This window comes from Rhodnius prolixus, unplaced genomic scaffold (assembly GCF_049639745.1).
Source record: "Rhodnius prolixus isolate KJV_2025 unplaced genomic scaffold, Rpr scaffold_1, whole genome shotgun sequence".
Lineage (NCBI taxonomy): Eukaryota > Metazoa > Arthropoda > Insecta > Hemiptera > Reduviidae > Rhodnius > Rhodnius prolixus.
Genome location: NW_027411581.1, coordinates 26,718,490 through 26,744,289, shown reverse-complemented (window position 1 = coordinate 26,744,289; position 25,800 = coordinate 26,718,490). Strand labels below are relative to the sequence as shown.

The 25,800-nt window shown below is 34.3% G+C and overlaps 1 protein-coding gene and 1 long non-coding RNA gene across 5 annotated transcripts in view; one reads left to right on the top strand and one right to left on the bottom strand.

The window, feature by feature from the left end:
* Nucleotides 1-25,800, bottom strand: part of LOC141458222 (uncharacterized) — a 372,751-nt gene that overhangs the window by 30,512 nt on the left and 316,439 nt on the right. The window lies entirely within an intron of this gene.
* LOC141458224 (uncharacterized) lies at nt 5,581-17,767 on the top strand. Of its 4 annotated transcripts, none has more exons than XR_012460795.1 (4): nt 5,581-5,734; nt 11,277-11,528; nt 11,599-11,883; nt 17,512-17,767. It is a non-coding gene; the product is annotated as an uncharacterized lncRNA (long non-coding RNA). The 4 variants fall into 4 exon arrangements; XR_012460797.1 differs by having other exon boundaries at nt 5,585-5,730; XR_012460798.1 differs by having other exon boundaries at nt 5,619-5,734; nt 11,262-11,528.

Here is a 25,800-nt window from a genome sequence, read left to right as displayed (position 1 = left end):
AGCTAGAATGTGCAACCAACACCTACCCACCAGCAACACAAAGAGCAGGAGCACGTCTCCTATCTAGCAGCTGGGCTAGGCGCCAGTGTGCGGCGTCCATTTAAAAAATGTATCGGTAGAGGTCGCTTTCTTCTACTATAGTGGAATGAAAGAGAAATAGTGCGTAAGAGAAAGAAGTCTGGTGTTGCTACAAACTGCGAGTGGGCTAAAGAATGGGACCGGTGGAGGTAGAAGATGAAAGTAAAGAAGTGGTAAGGGAAGAACTATGAGTGTAAGCAACACTCCTTTCCAAGACTCAAGACCATTTCTCATTTTGGGAGCTGGGCCGCACCTAATAGTGACACAAAAGCAATTGAGAATCTCTTCTTCATTTTTTATGTGTAAGTAACATACATACACAATTTGTTCCAATTCCGTCACCTTCATCTTCTAACTGCATTGCTTTGTACGTCATAACGAGCACAATATAAATTTGTCAATGAATTCCAATTTCTACACTGTTTTTTAGGAGTTAATAATTTTGCTCTCTTTTTGCAAAACTTTATTCATTACGTGGACTAAATTATAATTTATTTATTTTAATTTAAATCTTGTTATGTAAAATGTAAATTGATCTTTAATGTAAAACACGATACTAACAATCCATTCCTCTGAGAGCGGAAAAAAATAATAATAAAAAGTAACAAACAAAACAAACAATGTCTTAGTTTTCATAGCTACCGTTGGCTTTCAATGATTTTCCAATACACAGGAGGAAAACCAAAAACCTGCTCTTATCATTTCCAAGATCCAAGTGAATACATGCTCTACCTCTTTCTTCTCTGGGTTTCACTTGATAACAGTGGATCTCTCAATGGCTACTATGAGATAGGAGAGATTTTGTTCCACTTCTTTCTTCTGCATGCCTTCCAAAAGGTAAGAATGGATCTCTTCCACTTCTTATTTCTCAATGGTTTCCACAAGATAAGAATGGATCTCTTCCACTTCTTTCTTCTCCATGGCTTCCACAAGGTAAGAATGGATCTTTTCCACTTCTTTCTTCTCCATGGCTTCCAAAAGATAAGAATGGATCTCTTCCACTTCTTTCTTCTTAATGGTTTCCACAAGATAAGAATGGATCTCTTCCACTTCTTTCTTCTCCATGGCTTCCAAAAGGTAAGAATGGATCTCTTCCACTTCTTACTTCTTAATGGTTTCCACAAGATAAGAATGGATCGAAAAACTTATGTCGAATTTAGTACGATCACATTATAAATTAATAGATTCGACATCAGCAATTTTTCATCACTAATACTACGCGAGCTCAAACTGCAGTTGTAGCAACTTATTCAAATTTCATTTTTACAAAACTGACACGGAGCAATACGAGAAAAAAAGTCAGAGTGGAAATTAGGTCAGGGTATAATTATTTTTAATTAACTAAACACATATTAAAACATCCAATTAAAGTGGGGTAAACATTAAAACAATAACTGGTGTACATCCTTGTAATTATGATTTATATTCACAAACGCCAATGGACAAAAGACTTTCTATCCTGTATTATTTTACCTGGGCTTCACTATTACTAAGTATAATCGAGTGGAAGATATTTGCAGCACGAAGGGGATAACTGTGCTTTGTTTCAGCGCGGGCTCCTTTCCATTTTCGACCTAGTCATCTATTGTATTCGTAATTGTTGTTTTCTTTAGAAGTTCAGACTTTCGCATCCTTCAACATGTACTCATTAAATATAAATTAGGTATTAAATAAAATTAGATAGGTGGTACAGTTATTATTCGTATTGAATGTATATCTTTATAAGAGAAGACCCAGTGGTTATCGCAAGGGATTCCCACGTAGAGGTCTTCCTTAATTCAAGGTGCCAGCCCTCAGATTTTCTGGAGCCTCTTTAACTCTTTATCAGATGATGAAAAACAAACAAAACAAAAAAAAACCATCCATCTCGTTAATAAGTGCGCTGCTTGTCGCAAACTTGTCCCATCTGTAGTAAGTCAAGTCACAGATTCAATTATTCAAGCAGAAAACAAGTCTTCGATGCCTAGGAAGATTTAGAAATGTCAAAAAGCATCTTTTGAAAGAAGAGCAAAATTTAAAATTTCCAGATTGGATTCTTGTGTCTTGTCTTAGTTAGATGGGACAATGACTAGGCTGTTGAAAGTAGAATCATGACGGATGTTACGCAGATAAGAGACCAATTGTTCGTAACTAACTTCGGTAATGCAACGAAGACTGAAACTGAGTTTTTATTTGTTAGAAAAAGAATATGAATAATTAATTATGCGCTCGCAGTGCATTAAACCGCTTGAAAAAAGTAGACATTACATTAAATAAAAAGTGGGCTTATTAATTGTAGGAATATGAATTTATAATTGCATATATACCAATTAGTTGCTATTATTTATTAAGAGATGTATAATAAGTAATTTCGGACACGCAACACATATTGCGATCAATAAATAATAGAGGTAGTAATGTGGATGCAAGCCAGAGATGGATTGAGCTTCCAAACAAGCTGTAAACAATGTAGTATTGTCGCCTGCTCGCATAGAAATCATATATACCCAGTTCCCAAACAGTCTCTGATTAATTCCAACAGTTATGCAAATGTATGCAAATCCTATTAATCGACATCAGATCTCCAACTCGGAAATAAATGCAGCAAATGTGAAAACAGTGTGGATAAATACTTTTATAAGGTTAATTTTATCTAAATATTTTACATAATAATTTATTTTAAATTAAGCAAAATAATTAAAGATAATATTTACATGAAATTGTACCTTGATGTATGTTGTGGTTTTTAATAAACCCATGTACACGTTCACTCCCTTGCCAAGTTTCATTTTAAAACAACATTCTTTAATTTAAATTATCTAAAAAATGGCGCTTAAGAATATTTTCAACAATTTCTTCAGATTTTATTTGTGCCATTCCAGATTCAAACTAAGCCACTTACAATATAACGTTTCATTAAAACTTCTCTCGATAATAAAACTAGGTAAAATTAATACTTTTACTTTAAGTGAAGAGTCGAAAGATTTAATTATTTGTCTCTCACAATCTTAACTCTATTTATCTTAGTTTTTATGAGGGTCGCTTAGTGTAGACAAGGGACTCGTCAACTGACAATCGTCCGAGCATTTCGCGGTAAAGAAGAATTCCGAACAGTCGCTTCGTTTAGAAACATTCGCTTCATATTATTGTTATTATTGTCATTATTTGTCCATCCCAGCAATGTTTGCAATCCAACAACACGCAATAGCATGCACCCTGGTTAACCCGTCCTATAGTAGTGGACTCTTCTCTCCTTAAAAGAAAACTAATACTTCCAAAAACAGAATAAGTAAAAGAATAAACTTTCATTAAATAAATACTAATAAAAAATATAAATGAAACTGAATAAACTATAAGATAACATAAAATTAAGATTAAATAGGCAAATTACAATTAAATCAATCAAGTTGCTTCTTCTCAGACATTCTTTTAAATAAATAAAAACATAATTCATAATATATTCATCATTTGAACCTAACAGAGAGTTAGAAAGAGCATCTTTCTAAATACTTCGGTCTGATTGAGTAGTATGCTGGATAGATAAAGAATATATGTGGCAAATCTTCATTCACTTTCAAATCACATAACTGACAGAAAGTTTTTTGGATTGATTATATACTTATTGTTACTGATGTTTAATGAAATACTGTATTGAATGTGCAAATACTCTAGTTACTGCTAACGGAACTTTACGTAGAAGGTATTTTTGAGTTTGCAAACTACATATAGTCAAATAGGCCATAATAGCTAGACTATTATGACCATAATAGTCAAATAGATACTAAAATTGGTGCTATTGAGAGATTCAATATCTAAGTTCTTTAAATAAAGTTCATATTTGGACAGTACTATAAGGATTATTTTTTTAAAAACAACGGGATCTTCTATAGATAAGACATGTGCTTGATCTACACTCTGCAACAGAAAGCTGAGAGAACCAATTATATTTGGGTAAATATAATTTATAATATTGGATATAATATATTTATAATGTTGGATTCTTTTAGAAATAATCTATTTAGCCGTGATATCAATACAGTTTTAAACAGTCGCTACAATACTGTCTATAGAAATATTTGCAGCTTCTCTTTTTCTTGCGAATCTTATCTCAGACTAAATACTCACATCAATAAACTAAGATTGATAGCCCAAGTACGTTTAGCTTACAAAAAAAGTTCTAGTGTTTATCTGAATAAAAATAAATTTCTGTTCGATTCCAGCCACTCCTGTAAGCTGTGCACTTTAAATGAACCTGATGATTTAGCTCATAGCATTTTAATTTGTCCAATTTTTACATCAATAAGAGAAAAATATTTATACAAATATATTTCAAATCACAATCGGGAGGAGCAATTAATAAATTTGCTGAGTTTCCTGGAGCCAGGACATTTAGACAAACTAAATGATATTTTCCTATTTTTTGTTTATCTTTTTAAAATAAGGAAATTGTTTATTTAGCGGTAATTGTTCAATTGTTCATTATAATTTGAATACTCCAAGTAGTCTATTTTATTTATTTTCTTGTTAATTAACCATTATTTCTATAAATATTTTTATTACTATCATTAAGAAGTTTTCATTCATCAATATTTTTTCACTTGCAGGAAGTATTTTTAGTTTGTTATTTTGTAAATATTCTTAGTTACAGACTCTTTGTTCTTTTCTGTACATTTCAAATTTAGTTAGCATTCTTTTATCTTTTCTGCATTGAATTTGCATTTTTGTTTGTTTTTTGATTGATTTATTTTTTGTCTTGTTCTTTTTATTCTGTATTTACATTTTTTTTTGTTCTATGAATTGTTTAATTAATAGGCCAACCCCCTCTGTATGTCTTGTTGACTAGAACAGAGGTAAATGTAAATAAATAAATAAATAAAAATAAAAAATAAATTTATAATATTTAAAAATAATATAAACTGAGTTCCTGAGTTGCTCAAGGCAAGCTTTCGGATATCTATTTCCATTCATGCTTAACAATTTTAAAAGCCAGTTGAGAGTTCTTTTTAAAAATATTCATTATTATATGAGTTGTACCAGTCTCCAGCCTTGTTACATAATTAGGTACAGTTTTCGCCAACCAAAGGAGTCTCTTATAATAATTAATGCGGGCTTTTTCTAAACTATCCGCATACCTCAGTCCCCAAACTTCAGTACCATACAGCAGAGATGGCACAACTACTGAATTGAACAGACGCTCCCTAGGGTTTCAGGTGATCATCTTAGCTTTAGAGCAAGTACTCAAAACCTCACCAGAAGCGGAGTTCGCCCTAGATATTGCCTGTTCGGTTGTTTTATCAAATTGGCCAGAAGATGAAAAAGAAATACCTAGATAATTGTAATTTGCCGTCATCTCTATTAGCCTATTGTTAAAATATAAATTATTATCTCTTTTTGGCCTTCCTCTATGCAAGTTTACTATTTGGGTATTAATAATATTGACTTCAAGTTTATTAGTTGAGCAGTAGTCGTTAAGGATTTTTAATTTATTGCGAGTATCGCTAGGAGAATCAGCAATTGTTACTAAATCATCTGCGAATAATAGTATCAATATCATTTAATACCATTTTGTCTAAAAATTGCATAACTTAAAATTTATTATAAAGTGATTTCTCAAAAAATAACAAAGTCGTTCTAAATGAACTGACACCGCTGTTTATAAATAAATAAATTTATGTAGGTATGTATGTATTTTTTAGTTCATATTTTTATGTGGTAAAATTATTAACATATGGTAATTGCAATAAATATATATTGTTACAAACCCATTTAAAAAAAAAAATAATAAAAATCTTTTACATAAACTTACTCATAAGTAAATCGTCCACATTAAGACATCACAATGTTAAATAAATTATGGAAGAATTCACTAAAAAACAACAAAAAGAGTCGTTGTATTAGAAAAAGTCGTAATGCGGGTAAAAAGCGGTCAACGAAGATAACAGAACTGCCAAGGATCATGTTGGTGCAAGCAGAGACTATACGTGGATGGTTCTGTAATGATACATTCACTTCGGTTTACGATGGCAGAAGTTCTGGTGATTTTATTGTAAGGAATAAAGTCAATCCATGTACATCATCAACAGTATCTGTTACATCTTCGTCAAAATAAAAAGAAGCAAAACTGTAAAAATATCCTTTGAAGGTAATTTATTTTATATTGCAAACAAAACAGTGGATTTGGAAGTGAAATATTTGTGAGTAATAAAATTGTTCCAAATCAAAACTTTAAAATATTTATTTCTTAAAAAAAGATGTTTAGTTCAGAAAAAATTAGTAATTTTTTAAGATTTTGAAGTTGCCCCCAAAAAAATACTTTTTTGAAAATAGTGTGTGTGTGTGTGTGTGTGAACAAACTAGCACTTTTTTCTTTTTTATAACACTTAGTAATTTTAATGTATAAGATACCATTTTAAGCTTCTTGAAATGACGTCAGAAACTGACGATTCAAATATTTTTGTGAACTTACAATAGTTGTACATACTCTACATCCAATTGAAGTTGCGTCATGTTTTATTACGACTGAGCGATATGAAAAATGTTTTATTGCCAACAAGGCATTGATCAAAGATGCGTTATTTGGTTATAATTTTAGATTTGAATAGGGATAGCTGAGGTTTTTCGACAAAACAAATCCCTCCTTATTTTTAATACTTTTCCAAATTAATCAGCATTACCACTAATTAAATCTCCTGGTGCCTGCAGAAATAGTTTATAAGTGCAGCATTTTGGGTTCAGTGCACCTACAGACAAACTCCAGCACCCAATCATACTTTTTAAGAGAATACACACGCAGCATGAACATGGACACGCCTCTCTGAAGGAGTAATATATTATTACCATTCCCTCTTGCTTTCCGTCACGTGACTTAGCAGCTAGGAAGAAAATGACGATCCTGGACATAGAGGAGAATCTTTTCCCAACACATCCCATTGGTCTCGGCTTCATCTGAGAGCCCTGGCTGGAGGACTGCCCTATTCCATGTAATTGGTGAGAGAATTCAGCCTCAGGCTAAAACGGTGTCTCTTGTGACAAAACAAATCATAGGTGATTGTAGACAGCCAACTGTTTGCGTAAACCGTGAGCACATCACCAGATCTATAGGATGTTCGCTAAAGAAGAAGCAATTCAGACAGCAAGGACTCTTCAGCGAATGCCCTTCCACGAGGATAGAGTCACAGCAGAAAGTAAATTCTTAGTAAATCAAAAAATATCATTTTCTGCTAAAGCAAAGGCAACCCAAACAACAGTGGCTCAATTTTTACCGAACCTCAACGACACCCAGGTGGCTATAAAAGTTAATATACTAAAGATGGAAGAAATCCCACGATCCTGTACTTCCCTTGCTTAGAGAAGGAAATCCTAAAGTTAAAGATATTCCACACTCCAAAAAAAAGGCTCATAAGGGGCTAAATTCACATGCATCGCATGGGCCTGGCAGATGATAGCCTCTGTAGGTTCTGTCAGGAAGAGGAGGAAACGGCACTGCACATGTTGTGTCAGTGCGAAGGGCTCGTATGGCTAAGGATGTTACTTCTCGGGGAGGAAAAACCAAGGCCTGTGAGCTTTACCCAAGAGTCACTCTCCAGCATTAAGAGTCTGATTAAAAGGACAGGTCTGGAGGGTGAGCTTTAAAGTTATGGGAGCCACAATAGACCCAAAGTGGTCGCAGTGGCGTAGGCCTTGAGGCCGCCCTAGTCTAATCTAATCTAAGGGGCTACATTAGCCGAAAGTTTATAGCAATTACCCACAAAGCGGGAGCAACCTAAAGGCATGACCAATACAACAAGACAAAGAATCATCTCCGAAGCCTACCTAAACGCCCTTCTTAGAGGAAAGGTTTTGTAAATACAGTGCCATCCATAGGGGGGAGCCACATAAACATAAAAATGGAGTAAAAGAACCGGCAGCAATGGGAACAGACATCGCAGCTTCGGAGTCGAAGGATGGAAGCACATCCGTATCGGATGGGCATCACTCCCAGACGTAAGAAAGAAGGTACTTGCACTGGTTGTAACAGCCATCAGCTTTCATTTGGGACAACTCAAATTGTTTTGAGAGGAGCTGTTTCAAATTTTAATTTCCAAAATTCTAGGGATATCGAGCTAAGATCGCTGCAGATCATTGACAGTAGGGGTAGGCACTTAATTGGAATAAAAATAATCAGAATTATCCTAATCAAAGTCATTTGCTGATACAATCAATTAACCATTGTGTAGTCACTACACAGTATTAAAACTTATTTACTTATAAATAGAAATAATCATAGTTCACTGGTCAAGATGAAACAATTACGTCTCGATAACCTTAATTGAAGGGCGTTCACCAAACAGCAATAAATAAATTGCCCCAGCCCATTGAAATTAAATGTTTTTCTGTTGAAAAAATCTAAACAAATATTTCTTTCCCCTAATGGAGTCCTGTTGCTGAACTCTTAATGCAGCTGAAGTTAGCAGCTGGTGCACATGTGACTTGTTTAAACTAAGTTAGGCCTTGATTCAAGCGAATTCTTCTTCTTTCACTAGACTCGGCCCAATCGTCATAATACGAGGGTCGTTTGAAAAGTCCATGCAAAAATAAAAACTACTTAATTTTTTGGGGTAAACCTTTTTTATTTTTCAACATAGTCTCCTTTTAGGCTTATACACTTCGTCCAACGCTGCTCTAGTTTGTTGATCCCTTCCGAATAATAGGATTTGTCCAAGTCTGAAAAATAGCCATTCGTTTCTGCAATCACCTCCTCGTTTGAATAAAATCTATTTCCCGCCAGCCATTTCTTCATATTGGGGAACAAATAGTAGTCCGAGGGAGCCAAGTCTGGAGAATAGGGGGGATGTGAAACGAGTTGGAACCCTATTTCCATGAATTTTGCGACCACAACTGCTGAGGTGTGAGCTGGTGCGTTGTCGTGATGGAAAAGGACTGTTTTGTGGGCCAATCGTGGGCGTTTTTCTTGCAGCTCGGTTTTCAAACGGTCCAATAACGATGAATAATATGCACCTGTAATAGTTTTACCCTTTTCCAGATAGTCGATGAGGATTATTCCTAGCGAATCCCAAAAGACAGTCGCCATAATCTTTCCGGCCGAAGGAACGGTCTTCGCCTTTTTTGGCGCAGATTCCTCCTTGGTAACCCATTGTTTAGATTGTTCTTTGGTCTCAGGAGTGTAGTGATGTATCCAGGTTTCATCCACAGTGACGAAACGACGCTTAAAGTCCTGCGGATTCTTCTGGAACAGCTGCAAACCGTCCTTGCAACACTTCACACGATTTCGTTTTTGGTCAAGCGTGAGCAATCGCGGCACCCATCTTGCGGATAGCTTTGTCATGTCCAAATGTTCATGCAAAATATTATGTACCCGTTCATTCGAGATGCCCACAGCACTAGCAATCTCACGCACCTTCACTCTTCTGTCATCCATCACCATATCATGGATTTTATCAATGATTTCTGGAGTAGTAACCTCAACAGGGCGTCCAGAACGTTCAGCGTCACTTGTGCCCATATGGCCACTCCGAAAATTTTCAAACCACTTATAAACTGTTCTAATCGAAGGTGCAGAGTCACCATAATGTTTATCAAGCTTCTCTTTAGTCTCCTGAGGCGTTTTGCCTTTCATAAAGTAGTGTTTAATCAACACACGAAATTCTTTTTCGTCCATTTTTTGAAAATCACTCGACTTCCTCGATTCAAACGAATGCCAAACACAAAGAAATAGACCGATCTGGCTGAAACTTGGAGTGTGTTCTTCCAAGAGATGCTACTAACTAAACATAACCTCGATACGCGCCAGTAGTGCTACCTCTCTGACTTTGCACGGACTTTTCAATTATCACTATGTAATTAATCACTTCTAAAGGAAAAATAAATTACTGAAAAAAGTTCGATTGAAAGAAGTTAAATAAATAAAAATTCTAATTAAGGATTCCATTTGATTGAAAAAAATAAAATTAAATGAATAAAAAAGATTGAGCCGGAAAGTACTTATTTAAATACAAAAAGAAATCAGCATCCCGACCCAGTTCCAAACCAAAACAAAAAAACTATTTTTCTCACTATTGTTGTTGTTTATGAAAACTAATTAATCAAAACTATTAATTATTTCGTCTTATTTCAGTTAATATGGTTTTTACAACCAACGTGCTAACATTTCCAACTTAAAACCAATCGTTTTCAAACTATTGTGAAAAACAAAATCAGTTCTAATGTACACAAAATACATGCATGTTTTCGTCCATAAAAATATCTCACCAAGTGATTTTTTTTTGCAACCGTTTAATAATGTAGAAATTACTCAATTTAGAGAGTAGAGTCAATTTGTAGTATCTAACAATAAAAAGTAAAAACAGTTTACAATAATTAATTAAAAAATTCCAATCTCTTTAATTTATTTGCCCAGCATCTATCCAATCAGGACTGCCAAGTTTTTTTCCTCTGGACAATCATTTTTATAACATAAAGGTATTCCGGTGATTAAATAGGATGGTGCAGTGGTGAAAAGGTGAAGATTTCAGTTCCTCTGTTTGCTGAAATACCCGATTATTTACTTTGATTTATTAAAAATAATTGGTTTCCAAGATCTCCACCTTCTTGTTTATAATAAATGGTCGCTGCATATTTTTTAAAAATTCAATTTCATATTATACGACAAATAATTTAATGAATTACAAAACAATGTTATCATCAGATCTTTAGATTCATAATCTCGTTGTTGTGTGCCCCTTGTGAATGTTTCGCTCCCCATAGTTTTAAAAACGTGGAGTTAAACATAGTAGTAATCATTCATTGTGGCTGATTGATTTAAAAAAGAGGAATTATTTGATCAATCACAAACTAGAGCAGTTAAAAGGCCATTTGGTTAATGCGCCCGGTAATAAATAGAAAATAACAATTAAGGTTGGAGATTAATGCACAGTTTTTTGTATTTTAACCGGCTGCTATTTAAAAATGATAATAAACAATTTACATATGCAATCTAAACTAACATCCAATGTTATTTGGCGAACATAAGCTCTAGATGACCTAGGTACTTTAAGCAGTCAGGACAGAAACAGAGCAGCCTTTAATGTTAAAAATATTATATGTTAATTATAATTATTATTATAATATACGCGTAAGCCATAATCTTTCTTCCATTTGATGAATCAGTCATCAAAAACGATGAATAACACTGTTTAACATAGAAATGTAAATTAATACAAAAGTAGATTATATCTTTTTAGAAGAATTCACCTAAAGATGTGGTTGGAGATACAAACTATGGATATATAGATGTGAGTTAGCAGCTTACATCAGCATGATGACATAGTCAAAACCCGGCCAAAAGTACTACTGATTTTCTGTGAACCCAGAAGAACACTGGATTAGACGTTTTTTCCTCCAATAAACATAGGAAATACGTACTCAGCGGAAGTCGTAAGACCTATACAAAGACTTAAATCATAAAATTTGTTTAACAATTTTTTTCCCCATAGGTATTTAATGAATTTTCGATATATGTATTAAAATTTTAGATTTTGTTTAACGTAATATTTTCTGATTTAGATAACTAAATGCAAACAAGAACTAGAAAAGTTGCGGAACGCTGATAATTTATTGAAAAAAGAGAAGATCTTGTACAAGTTGTTCCTTTATAAATCCGCCATTGTCAAGATTATTTGCAAATAGCTGCCATTTGGCAACAAAACTGGTTATGTCGTGGCGCTCGTAATGTTTTCTCAAACTGCAGTTCACCCTTTATCAGACACAGCCACAGATATCTGTATGCTTTTTCTCCTGAAATTGTAAAACGAAATCTGATGTGAACAATCACGTTCGGCAATTCTCAAGGTTTAAATTCACAATTTATTATTATTATTATTTTTTTAACGCTGAACATTTGAGACTTTAAATACACACTATAAAACCGTGCACGGAAATTTTACTCTACCGGGAAGCTTACGGTGAGAGCTGCCCTAAAAACGATTGCTTTTTTTAGCATGATGATAAAAGAAAAGCCAGAAATCCAATTCTATGTAATGTACACAGGAAGTTCACTGAGAATCCTGGGATCCATTTACCTAAATAAAAATCCTAAAAAGCGTGAAAACTTAATTGAGTAAAAAAGAATTTCCGCTTAAGAAATTTTGTTCAAACTCTCCCCTTTTAAACTTCCTTAAAGAAGTACGTAAGAGAAGCGTCGTAGATTATGTTAAAAACACACGTTAGAGAGAACTTATTCTGGGGAAAACATTGCCAATAATAGTAGCAGTTTTCGTAGGAGAAGATTTTTAAAAAATTGATTCAGTTGTTTGGTGGTTCTTTCAGTTGAGCGTTTGGCATGTTGGTATGTGTTGGCTACCAAGCGAAATATCAAACTGTTACAGACAAACTTTTAAAATAGTAGATTTTTTTTCCTTACAAATAACACCCTAGTTCAAAAAATATTTTTGCCACTAAATAGCAACAGAAGTATCAAGTTCAACAGAAAAATAAAACAATAACAAATTGCAAACAATATTTTTATTTTACAATTCAAACAGGATTTCTGTCAGAAGTTAGGTCCTGGAGGAGGCACCATTTTATTCCAACTAACGGCCAGCAACTAGTACGCTCTCTTTTTCCTCTAAACCAGGGGTCCCCAAACTTTTTACACAGGGGGCCAGGTTCACTGTCCCTCAGACCGTTGGAGGGCCAGACTATAACAAAAAAACTATTTCAAAGTAAAGAAAAAAACAAAACGGGAACAAATAGAATATTTCAAATAAAGAACAAGTAAATTTAAATCTCTAAACAATAATAATCTGAAATACGTAAGTTTTAAAAAATTCCAAATTGATGAAAACATTTTCATTTTTTGGACAATTTTTTTTTTTTAAGATGTTATAGTCCACTACTTATTTGTATGCGAACTTTTTCACTTTTAAATGGAGGCCATTTAAGTCAACAATTTTTAAAAAATTAAACTTCTAAACAGATTAAAATGTTGAATGTCGTGAAAAATGGCTCCTTATCTTTTATCAGTAAAATACTGCTGCCACTAAGTCCAGCAAAATAAGTGACACTAAGTTGTAAGCCGTAAATTGGTATACAATATGTGAAGTAATTGTTGATCAATTAATGAGAAATATCAATGCTTCTGCTGTTGAAGATGACTTGATGCTGTTTTAGCAGGAATGGTAGCGTTGACGTTGTTGCCAAGGGTTCTTTCCTCGTCAGCACTTCATCAATCAATGTCATCAAAGGGCAGCTAACATGCAACACATGTACTCATGTGACCGTCTGACTCCTAGCAATATTATTCATTTTCTCTCAAAATTCTAGAATATAACCTAGCTAATTTGTTATAAGTAATGCAATAAGTGGTTTAATAGTATATTTTCTTTTTGTAATCCCAAACTGTGTAAAGGCATTCGAAAAAATTCTCAGTTTAAATGTTGTAACTTTTTCAAATTCAGCAAAACATTTTAAAACGAATTTTCAACAAAAATTGTTTTAGAAAAATTGAATAATTGCTAAACATTTTATAGAAATAAATTAGTCGTTTAGTTCGATAATTTAAATGATCTTGCGACTGCATCAGAACCAAACGCAATAGAAGTTTGAACTTAAGCATTTTTAATTTTTTAATTTTTGAATATAACTTATTATTGACGGTGCAAGAAAGGCTTGCTATATCCTGTTAATGTTAGTTTGAAGAGTGAGCTGTAATGCTAGTTTTTGCCTTTTATCGGGATTCCAAATAAGTACCGAGTTTAGTTACAATCTATGTTAACAATCATACCGCAAAGATCGGCTGTGAAATAGGAATATTATGGAAAAAAATGATTGCAAGAGTTTTTTCGGTTGAGGAAAAAGACGATATGACGAAGAAGATTTGTCCGTGTCAATCTTAATAGCCATAGTTATAGTCAAGGAGGAAGATGTCATTGATGAGGCGGATAGCGAGCAGTGGACCAGTATGTGGAGAGAACATCAAGTTGTCAGCGGAGGTAGAGGTTTGCGGTCTGAACGCATGTATATAAGGAGTAAAGACAGGGAGCTGAAACACTTCCTGGCGGTACCCCTTACATGTACAGGTAGATAGAAAACTGAGAAGTGCCCTGGATGATTTAGGTAAAATTTTAGAATAAAATAGGGAATGTTGGTTGCCACACAGTTTTCCAAGATTTCCATGACACATTTGGTCAACCTCTCTGAGACGGCCATTAATATTCCTGTGTAGTGTTGTTTATTAAGTGGTGATGACCATGACGTGATGGGCCTGTTGAGCAGTGAAGTGAGTGCTGCGAAATTCGAACTGATGTACAGGAATAGTTTTGACAGTATCGCAGATTTTTAGAATGGTTTAGAAGATGAAGAAGTCTCTCCTAAATGTTCCTAAAGCATTAAAACAAGGCTAACGCCTCGGTAAAAATAAGGCTGTTGTTTTGGTTTGTTGAGTTAAGGGATCATAATTACAGAAGAATGTTTCCAGAGAGCCCAGTAGCATGTAGTTAATATTGAGTAATAAATGGTTATACAAGAAAGATTACTTTTTTAGGTAAATGCGATTGCGGGAACCATCAGATCATACCACTGCTTTGCTAGGGAGAATTGTGATGGCTTATTTCATTTATATGGGAGCGAATGATCATTGATTACGTTTGTGGCTAATGTTAGAATGAGGTATGAAGAGGTAAAAAGGGTAAGAAGAGAATAAGTCGTTTTCCTCTTGATTTGGCCTAGGTGCGACAGGAGAACGAAGTGGAACGGATGTAAGTTGGAATTTGAGAATTCGCTTAGCACAAGTCCAGATTGAGTTATTAGTCATCAGCATGAGTTATTATTCATTTTGTGTAACTGTAGTATTTATGGATTTGTTAGGAGTGTCGTGTAAGTTGATTAAAGAGCAGTTTAAGAAGAGGGTTGTTCGTTTCCATAAAAAACCCGTTCGTCGCTGACACACTAGGACTAAGCCTCATGTTCCTCAGCTTGGCAGAAGTAATAGTGCCAACGGTTTCAAGATCTAGAGTGACTTTACAAGATATTTTCAGAATAATTTTCTGTTTAATTAAGTCTAGAGATAAGTACAAGCCTATTGGTTTAGTGATTAACATAAGTTCAAGAGGGGGAAACTTTTGAATGGATATCTGATACGAGAATAATGGGGATGGAGGAATGATAGGAGGATCCCGGCGACACAAAGATTTCAAGATGATCAGGGCGTTTGTTTAAAGGAGTAGAACTTGTAAAAACTGGCATAAGGAAAGTGTATGAAGAAGAGGCGACCACACTAGTGCCCCAGCAAGTCTCGCATTCAAGTCTCCACCGCGAATGAACTGAGTGCCAGTCATTCGTTTATTATTTAATAAGCGTAGGCTGCAGCGGTAATTTAGTTGCAGAGAGATGGCAGTTAATTGGATACAGTATGACCAATTTTACTCGTAGTAATTAATTTTATAGTCCTATTTCCTCGGGGAAATGTCGATTAGTCTTTCAAGTCACGTTCAGGACTATGGTTATTCTGTCACTTGGCATTATGAGCGCTTATGTAGTGCGTTTACAAGTTTAGTGAGCAAAGTTAAAAACGATGAAAGAAAGCTTTTGAAGTGGAAAAAAAAGCAATTAAATAAGGTTTTGATATCAGCAGGAGGCTTTGGAAAGACCGCAGAGGTGGCGATAGCCAAAGACCCCTGGGACATGTGAAGGTCGATTATTATTGTTAATTGTGAGTTAAATTCCTAGAGTGAATTCTTTGGAGTAATAGCGGCGGCAGCAGGTGGCTGTGAAGAAGAAGTTATAGTCGTTCAAACTCCGATATACGAGGGTCGTTTGAAAAGTCCGTGCAAAGTCAGAGAGATAGCACTACTGGCGCGTATTGAGGTTATGTTTAGTTAGTAGCATCTCTTGGAAGAACACACACCAAGTTTCAGCCAGATCGGTCTATTTCTTTGTGTTTGGCATTCGTTTGAATCGAGGAAGTCGAGTGATTTTCAAAAAATGGACGAAAAAGAATTTCGTGTGTTGATTAAACACTACTTTATGAAAGGCAAAACGCCTCAGGAGACTAAAGAGAAGCTTGATAAACATTATGGTGACTCTGCACCTTCGATTAGAACAGTTTATAAGTGGTTTCAAAATTTTCGGAGTGGCCATATGGTGACGCTGAACGTTCTGGACGCCCTGTAGAGGTTACTACTCCAATAATCATTGATAAAATCCATGATATGGTGATGGATGACAGAAGAGTGAAGGTGCGTGAGATTGCTAGTGCTGTGGGCATCTTGAATGAATTGGTACATAATATTTTGCATCAATATTTGGACATGACAAAGCTATCCGCAAGATGGGTGCCGCGATTGCTTACGCTTGACCAAAAACGAAATCGTGTGAAGTGTTGCAAGGACGGTTTGCAGCTGTTCCAGAAGAATCCGCAGGACTTTAAGCGTCGTTTCGTCACTGTGGATGAAACATGGATACATCACTACACTCCTGAGACCAAAGAACAATCTAAACAATGGGTTACCAAGGAGGAATCTGCGCCAAAAAAGGCGAAGACCGTTCCTTCGGCCAGAAAGATTATGGTGACTGTCTTTTGGGATTCGCAAGGAATAATCCTCATCGACTATCTGGAAAAGGGTAAATCTATTACAGGTGCATATTATTCATCGTTATTGGGCCGTTTGAAAACCGAGCTGCAAGAAAAACGCCCACGATTGGCCCACAAAAAAGTACTTTTCCATCACGACAACGCACCAGCTCACACCTTAGCAGTTGTAGTCGCAAAATTAATGGAAATAGGGTTCCAACTCGTTTCACATCCCCCCCTATTCTCCAGACTTGGCTCCCTCGGACTACTATTTGTTCCCCAATATGAAGAAATGGCTGGCGGGAAAAAGATTTTATTCAAACGAGGAGGTCGTTGCAGAAACGAATGGCTATTTTTCAGACTTCGACAAATCCTATTATTCGGAAGGGATCAACAAACTAGAGCAGCGTTGGACGAAGTGTATAAGCCTAAAAGGAGACTATGTTGAAAAATAGAAAAGGTTTACCCCAAAAAATTAAGTATTTTTTATTTTTGCACGGACTTTTCAAACGACCCTCGTATGCTAATTGTGAGCAGGTAATATCACGCTCTCCGTATCTCCCGGTTATACTGGACTCGACGTATCTTCCTTTCATACTAGGCTGTCTGCGAGATATGCGCTTGTCTTTGATTTTTTAAATATTTTATCATTTATTTGGTATGGTTAATTAAAGTGAAGCTAAAGAGGCGGGGTTAGTAAAATGTTGAAATATAATTTATTTAATTGTTTGAGAGTAAAATGATGAATGGATCAGGCTTGAGTGAGTTAGTAAGACGTTAAATTTAATATAAAGGAAAGCTTCAATTACTTCATTGAAGTCAGGGCCACTTTTGTAAAACCTGAAAAGAATTATTTTTGCAATTATAATTGAATCTAAAATTTAAAATCATTTTTATTATTGTTTCAGCTTTTTCAATATGGCTGAACAATTGCAGTGTCCTTTGGTGGATCTATTTAATGGATACTATCCCTCCTTGCTGGATACCATTTTAGTTTAGTTTCTCGTCTCAGAGACTCAACATGAATCAATACAGGCATCTGGAAAGTTGAAACAAAATTCAAAACAGCCAAATCAATACACATCACCCTACATTTTACAAATGGCTGTAAAGTCTTGTAAATAAATCTGACAAATATAAAAACGCAAAAAAGACTTCATTTTATAAAACATTCATATTTTTTTAATTTTATTTTAATACTTTCCTTAAATGTTAAACCCAATATAAAACGGATTTTCATTTGTCTTTCTTTGTTCTCTATCAACAAATCCCTTTTTTAATTAAATGGTTATATTCCCTTTTTACGAAGAATTATTAATAATTTTTTATATGAACTCTTTTTACTCCCACTTTGTAATGAATATTAACAAATCCGTTTCTCACAAAGCAGGGAAAACAAAACCTGTTTCACTTTCAGGAGGCCAAGTTTTCGCCGTGACTCTTGGGATAGTTCCTTGGGATGTTCCTTCTCCTTTAGCCCTTCTATATCACAGGATCCTTCCCACAATCAATAGTTTTCTTTCTTTAAATTTATAATTTTTATTTATTTATTTATTTTTCATAACTATTATCCATTTAAAGACGTATTGAAGCACTTAAGGGTATCTGGGAATATGAGTCGTATATGGGTGTGTCGGTGTCTGCGAGAGTGTGGTTTTATATATTTATAATTGTATAATTATTGATAATACTTCTGTTGTTTTGTCTAGAGTTTAGCGATTGTTTGTGGCTGTTGGTTTTTTTGACGAGATTTGGGTGTTTTGCTGGGGGTTGTTGTGTGGACGCTGGTCAACCGCTCAAGTTGTGAACAGCGGTAGTTTGAGCGTGGGGTGGGTATGAGCTAGCCCTCGGGGACCGCCAAAAAAACAAAAAAGAAGATCATTTTTTGACCGCTCTGATCATTTTACAATATTGATTTTTATGATAAATTCATTTCACGATTTGTTAAATCTGGAAATGCTGTCTACATCCTCCGACAGGAAGAGTTCTAGAAGAAAGATTTTTAGCTAGAGGATTTATATTAGACTGCAGGTTGAAGTGGAGTTTTCTGTATCTTGTTTTAGCAACTTGTGTGACAAAAGGAATGTTAAGGTCAGTGTGTATAGTCAGGTTGGGGACATAAAAAGGAGCGTGTATAATAGTTCGAAGTATTTTAGATTGAAGAGATTGAATCCTTTGGAGATTGGAGCGTTTGGTTGAAGCCCACAGCTCTATCCCATACGCCCAGATGGGTTTCAAAATAGAAGTATAAATTAGTCTTTTGTTGTCCAGAGAGGGTTTTGATCTGTCGTCTAAGAGTCTTTTATGTAGTCGATAGCGTCTGTTCATCCTTCAATTAAAATTATTATTTTAACTTAAGTCCAAATTCAATGTTAAAAAAAGGGCCAAAATTAACATAAAAAAGGTCTGTCAATTGTTCAGGCTCCATGCATTGAATGGAAGTAAAGGGCAACAGAAAAATTGGCTGAATGCTTACGATTTTAAAATTCAGCTGCTTTAGTAATCTATGGATTTTCATGTGAATTAAACATTTCAAGTGTTGAGCTGGAATGATTTTTAAAGGAAGAATCCCATAATTTTTTTTTTTTTTTTTTTTTTTTTTTTTTTTTTTTTTTTTTTTTGCGCATCAACAGCTGAGGTCATTAGCGCCCGGAGCTTTTTCCAGTGCACTGCCGGCCTCCGGACAGTGTTCTCTCGTTACAGACAACACTGTCCATCACCGGACAGTGAGCTGTAAGAAGCTCCTAGGAAGAGAAAATCTAAGGGTCAGCTGCTGGATTCGAACCCGGGACCTCCGCGTGGGAGTCCAGTATGCTAACCTCATAGCTAATCCCTCCCGTAAGAATCCCATAATGTTTGCGAAATTCATTTGCACTGAGTGCGTGAAGTAACATGCACGCTTGGTGCTTTATTTTGCAGCATTTAAAATTGAAGGCAACTAATGGAAAACAAAGAATTATTCGATAAACTATTCCGAATTCTCAAGGATAAGATATTTTCTCTTATGTACCATTAAATAATTCATTTTACTCCGCGAGCAAATATTCATTCATCCTGAAACTTAAAATTAAATCTTGTTCAAGTATCTGAGAGAGTTTAATACCAAAACGTGAAGTGTATGAATTGTCTTGGGTCAAAAGTCAGTATAAGCCAGAGTTATTTACAGCAGCCCTCTGTAAGTTTTGTAGTGAGTGTTGTTTGGGAGGACTTAACTGGGACATTGCTGTAGTCTTAATCGTGGTGTTTACCAACCCAGTCATCGCATTTTCGTTTCTGTTAACACCAGTTGTCTGCAGTCTTGGTGTAGTTGGCTGGATGTTTCTAGAACAGCCACTTAGTAAAGCTCGAACAGGTAATTTATTTAAATAATTAGAATTCGTAACTAACAACTTGGGGTTATAAACTTTAGGAATATTTGAAATAACTAATGTAATGTTGAGAACAGTTTAAAATTTAAAATACACAACTAGGAAACAATAATTATTAGCTAAATTATTCGGGCAGCGAAACAGCGTAGTTAACGATTCGACGAGAGCATTTTCTGCAGATTGTGTGAAATATTGTATTTATTGTGAGACAATCCCTAAGATTTTTTAATTTTTAAATTATTTTCTAATTCTCTATTCCAGTTTTTCATGTAGTTCTCCTTCCATTACATTGCATCCCTTAATTACATTCTTAATTTTATGTACCTCAGAAAGTGTAGGCAAAACATATTTTTGATGTTTGGGCATGAAAAGACTAGCTAATGTATAACTTCGGCGATGTTTTGGGCATTATGTCCATATACCACCTTGTTTCATTCCTTCGGCTATTTGGGCGCAGATATCTTATTACAATTCTGACTTCTTCCACCTGGAGAGTTTGATATTCTGCTTTTATATCTTTCATAAAATGAATGATTACTCTTAAGGTATCGATAGTTTTGGCGTTGTTTCCGATTCGGCAAATAATGTTCTGGGGCCCCACTACGCAAGAACTTAACCCAGATCTTCATTTTTTGGCACCTAAATGATACAGCGATTTCTGGATCCTTTTGGAGAAAAAGTTATAGTGGCCATTTCTCTAAGCAGAGAAAATGGAATGTATGTGAAAATATTTGAATCTGCTAGTATCTAGCCTTGTATTATATTCTGAATTTAGATCAGTTATTTTGGCCTTCTGTGGGTTTCCATTATGCTTTGATGTGGACTGTTGGTCGTTACTGGAACAACGAGTGTTTTTTTTTTTTTGTTCGAGGGAAGCGAGGAGTTATTTGATGTTTTGCAGAAGCTTTGAAAGCAATTGAGGTGGAGTTATATTTACAATTGTCTCTCACTAGAAAGTAAAACTAATGAAACAATAATAACAGTTCACTGTTACTCTCTATTATTACACTCTATTCACATAGTCACCCAGTACTACTGAGGTTATTTTGAAAGTAAATAAAAATACCATTACACTGCCATAAAAAGTTAAATCCTGAATATTCGGTTACTGCTTTCTAAAAATTAAGTTTAGAATATTATAATATTCCGCAATTTATACTATTTCAAATTCCCTTAATATTTAAAAATAAATAAAGAATTTAAAGCGTTTAATTGGAAGAAATAATTTCAATTTTGAACCCCACCTCCATAAGAAGTGATTCTTAATCCACGTAGAATTTAAAATAAAAGTTTCATTAGTGAAAAACAATTTAATGATAAGCGAATCTATAAATTATCTTGTATAAAATCATTAAATGCACAACTTGAATTCCCAAGTCTAAGGAAGATCACCGATTACCGAGAAGTGCAATTTCAACGGAAACGTTTTTGCAATTTGACAATGAATCCACCGATTGTTGAAATGTTAACTGTACGTATCTAACTACTCGTATATACAGGGTGTTCATTTCAAGACGGCTCAAATGCATTTCATGCTTAAACGGTTGATCAGAGCAAAAAATGGTTGAAGAAAAATTTGTCGCCCGCCACCTCTAGTTTCATAATATGTGACTTGATTTTAGATTCCTGCCCACATACGCGGCTGACGCGTGACCAAAAGTTAGGGTTCGCAGTTGACCCCATTTTCATATACACAGTTTTAAAGAGTATAAAAAGTTATGTAAGAAACCGGAAACCGCAATTCGATATCTTCAAAATTAAAGGTGCTAGGCCATTTTAAAGTGTGGTATTTATTAATCATATTCCAATTTTTTAACTTGTTATCAAAGAGAAAGAAGAGCACGCGATAGGTCATTTTTATGTATTTTTTCATCCCCTTTCTACTAAAAATATTGCCAAGGCAGTAAAGCTAGAAGTTTTCCGAGTGATTTTTCTTAGAAAAATCAAATGTTAAGAGCTTTAGATGTTCTCAAGCATACACAAAATGGCTAAAAATTAATTTTACATCTGTTACAAAGAAGGTTTGATAATTATTTTGTAATTTTGGGAATGTTGCGTTTAATTACCAAAAAAATTGGAAACCTCCTGCCACATATTTAAGTGATCAATATCTTTCGTGTACAAATAATGCACTTAACGCAGCTTGTGCAGCATGTTCTTGCTTTCAAAGGTGCTTCCTCTGGCTCGCAATTCAGGTTAGCCTGGAGGTTATCAACTGCTCTCTGTATCTGAGGTCGTACCCAAAATTACCAAATAATTATTAAGCCTTCTTGTTTGTAACAGATGTAAAATTAATTTTTAGCCATTTTGTGTATGCTTGAGAACATCTAAAGCTCTTAACATTTGATTTTTCTTAGAAAAATCACTCGGAAAACGACTTATTTCCCGATATTAAGAAAAATGCTAGCTTTACTGCCTTGGCAATATTTTTTAGTAGAAAGGGGATGAAAAAATACATAAAAATGACCAGTCGCGTGCTCTTCTTTCTCTTTGATAACAAGTTAAAAAATTGAAATATGATTAATAAATACCTCACTTTGAAATGGCCTAGCACCTTTAATTTTGAAGATATCGAATTGCAGTTTCTGGTTTCTTTCATAACTTTTTATACTCTTTAACTGTGTTTACGAAAATGGGGGTCAACTGCAATCCCTCACTTTTGGTCACGCGTCAGCCGCGTATGTGAGCAGGAATCTAAAATCAAGTCTCATATTCTGAAACTAGAGATGTTGGGCAACAAATATTTCCTCTACCATTTTTTGCTCAAATTAACCGTTTAAGCATGAAATGCATTTGAGCCGTCTTAAAATGAACACCCTGTATAAAGCCACAATTTAAATTTGAGATATTTTTCTGGAATTAATGGATTCTGGTGAGCGAAGATTTCCCATAAACAAATGTGTTCTAATGAATGGCTAATCCCGCACACACTTGGCAAGTCAAATTTCATAGACAATTGCCATTCATAATTGTAAAGCGAGATACTGAATGATTGCTTCACACTATATTTGTACATCCTTTGCGTTTATCCAATTTTCAATAATTATTTATTACATATTATTCAATTTAATTACAACTTAAATGTTTAATATTTGTTTAAATAAAAAACTTGTTTTTAAGTTATAACAGTAAAAATAGCTTTACATAAATCAAATAAATGAGTAACTTCCTTATAAAAAGCAGGATGTTGTATATACGTGCTCTAATGACCGGATGTGTCCACATGTTCATAGGGAGCTAATCGAGATTGGCGAATTGAATGGTAATTATTTAATTTTGTGCACATTTATTGGAGCTTATTTAAAAGATAAAATAAAAATAATAAAAAAGAGGAAGAAAAAGCTCGTCCATGATGGCTTATTAATAAATTTTTAAAAAAATAAATTAAGGAATAGATAAACAATAATAATAACAAAAAGGTATGAAAATATGGTTCATTATCTTTTCAATTTAATTTTTTCCGGACTAACAGAAGTTTTGCAAACCCTTGGGTACTGCGAACCCCCAGGCAAGAAACTTTTCTAATCTGCGAACTGTACGTTTATTTAATATCAAATACGGTTTTATTAAAATTTTAAAAAGACTAAAGCTGGACGTAAATTCATTTTAACTCTACCCATTTTCCTTTTAAAAGTCTTTGTATTTTTTCTTTACATTACAACTTACAACAATCACTTTTTATACAATTCGTTAAATTATTTCTTTTCTCTTTACAATTATTATTTGATAGCGTTTCTCTTAACACTGTCTTTATCTGTGAACAATATGGAACCATAGTGAATCTAAAGCAATTTTAAAGGTAACTCTTTTATTGGGTTTCCTGAAAATAAAAAACCTTCAGTGTGTCGCTATGACTGTAAATTAAATAAATTAAATTTGCCTTTGATAAAAGCATTTATGATGAATCAGCAAACATTTGTTCAATAATTTAATTAACTCAGTACCGCAGATATCGATACTGGATGTTAGTACCAGAATTTAAGACTTACTACTCATTTCATTTAAAATATTTATGGGGTACATTATTACTATTGGTAGCAGTCGGAAATGACACCAAAGAAGTTGGCTTTCTAGTGATCTTTTTTCCATCAAATATAATGCAGACCCTTTAAAAGGAAGGCCTAAAAAGTACTGAAAGATGACAGAATTTAACATAATTCTACACATAGCAAGTTGGCATTTGATTAATTTAGCCTTGGCACTATCAGTTATAACAATAAATTTGAAACTCGATTGAAGATACGTCACAATATAGTTAGTGTCATGTAATTACTATGATAAATTACCGAAATTAATTTCTCTTTCATTACATTTCAATTAACCTGATGATTATCGATCAAAATTTGTAGCTGTAATTAGTTCTGAAGTAATCTAAACCGCTAGATAAGATTGTTTTGAACATCAAGTATGAACAATTTATTGCCAAAAAATTTGCTATCATATAAATATAAACTTCATTTGACAGAAAGTTTTAAGTAAAAACTTTGCCTACAAAGTGAAGAAAAACCATAATCTTGATCTGGAATAATTTTCAATTTCCTTATATTGGGCTGTCCATCACATTCATAGAAGTTGCGCAAATGGAATTCAGGACACATTACGTACTTTGGGTAATTTTTTGACGGAGGGCGCAAAAATGAATTCATATAAACCAATAACATGCCCTTCGATGGGCTGCACTGAATTGTGGGGACTCACAATAATTATTTTTATTCTTCCATTTTCTATTTTTTAGTTTATTAATGGTGTAATGTGGGAGATCACTTGTTCCTTGTTGTTTAGGATACCAAGTAGTTCGGCAAGTTCGAGATTTATTTAAAGAAATAGAATTATAAAATAAAGACTCAGGAATATCGCCCTTAAGGAACACTCTGACTGAATACGTAATTCAAGGCTAGTACAATACGAGATATAATAGATCTAGATAGACAATCACAACTAGATAACCAGCAGTTAACATCGTGGGTACAAACAGTTGAATTTTAGAGTCAGTGTCTATTGACGAAGTCCTCGTATTTTCAGAAACCTTTATTGCCTTCTTAGGATGGTTTACCTCCTAGATAATACCCTAAAGTTATGGGCATAATTCTCTTTTTTGTCTTTTGACCTCAATACCATAACCGTAACAATTTCTAAAAATGCGTTTTTATAATTTTTTAATTATTATTAAATTTTGTCCCTCCTGGAGTCTGACATGTCGATCCAATATCGCCTCGCTGCAGGTAACCCAAAATAAATTCCTCAGGCTTGTCTCAACTTCCCCTCGCTAATACACCCGTTTTACAGACCTACACTCCAACACTAACATGGACTATGTAGAACACTACATCAAATACCTCGCTACTGGCTCTTTCAGTAAGTATGAATCAAGTCACAACCACCTCTGCAGACGAATAGGGGTCTACAGTTTAGACAAGGCACAGGAGATTTAAGGACTTTCTGAAGTGAACTCTTTCCTATAAGTTGGGAGTTTTTCATTGTTTTTCTCTTTATTGTATAATTTCATTTGTTTGTACAATTTCTGAAACTATGTCTGCTGGCACTCCAATGTATATTACGGTTCGCCTAAAACGATTTTAATTGAAAAGTTCACCAACATGAAAAATTTTTCTTTCTCCTTATTATTTGGGTCAAAACTAACCAAAATCCACTGAAAACCAAATCGGTTTACGTTGTGGATTTTTTTTTTTTTAATTTTTCAGGTCAAAAAACGGGAAAAACGTTTTTTTTTTTGCATTGGTTAAGCCTAATGAATGGAAAAACAATACAGTTTTTTGCAAAACCAATGCATGCATTTTGAAGCTAAGGGAATTTCCGACAGGAAAATTA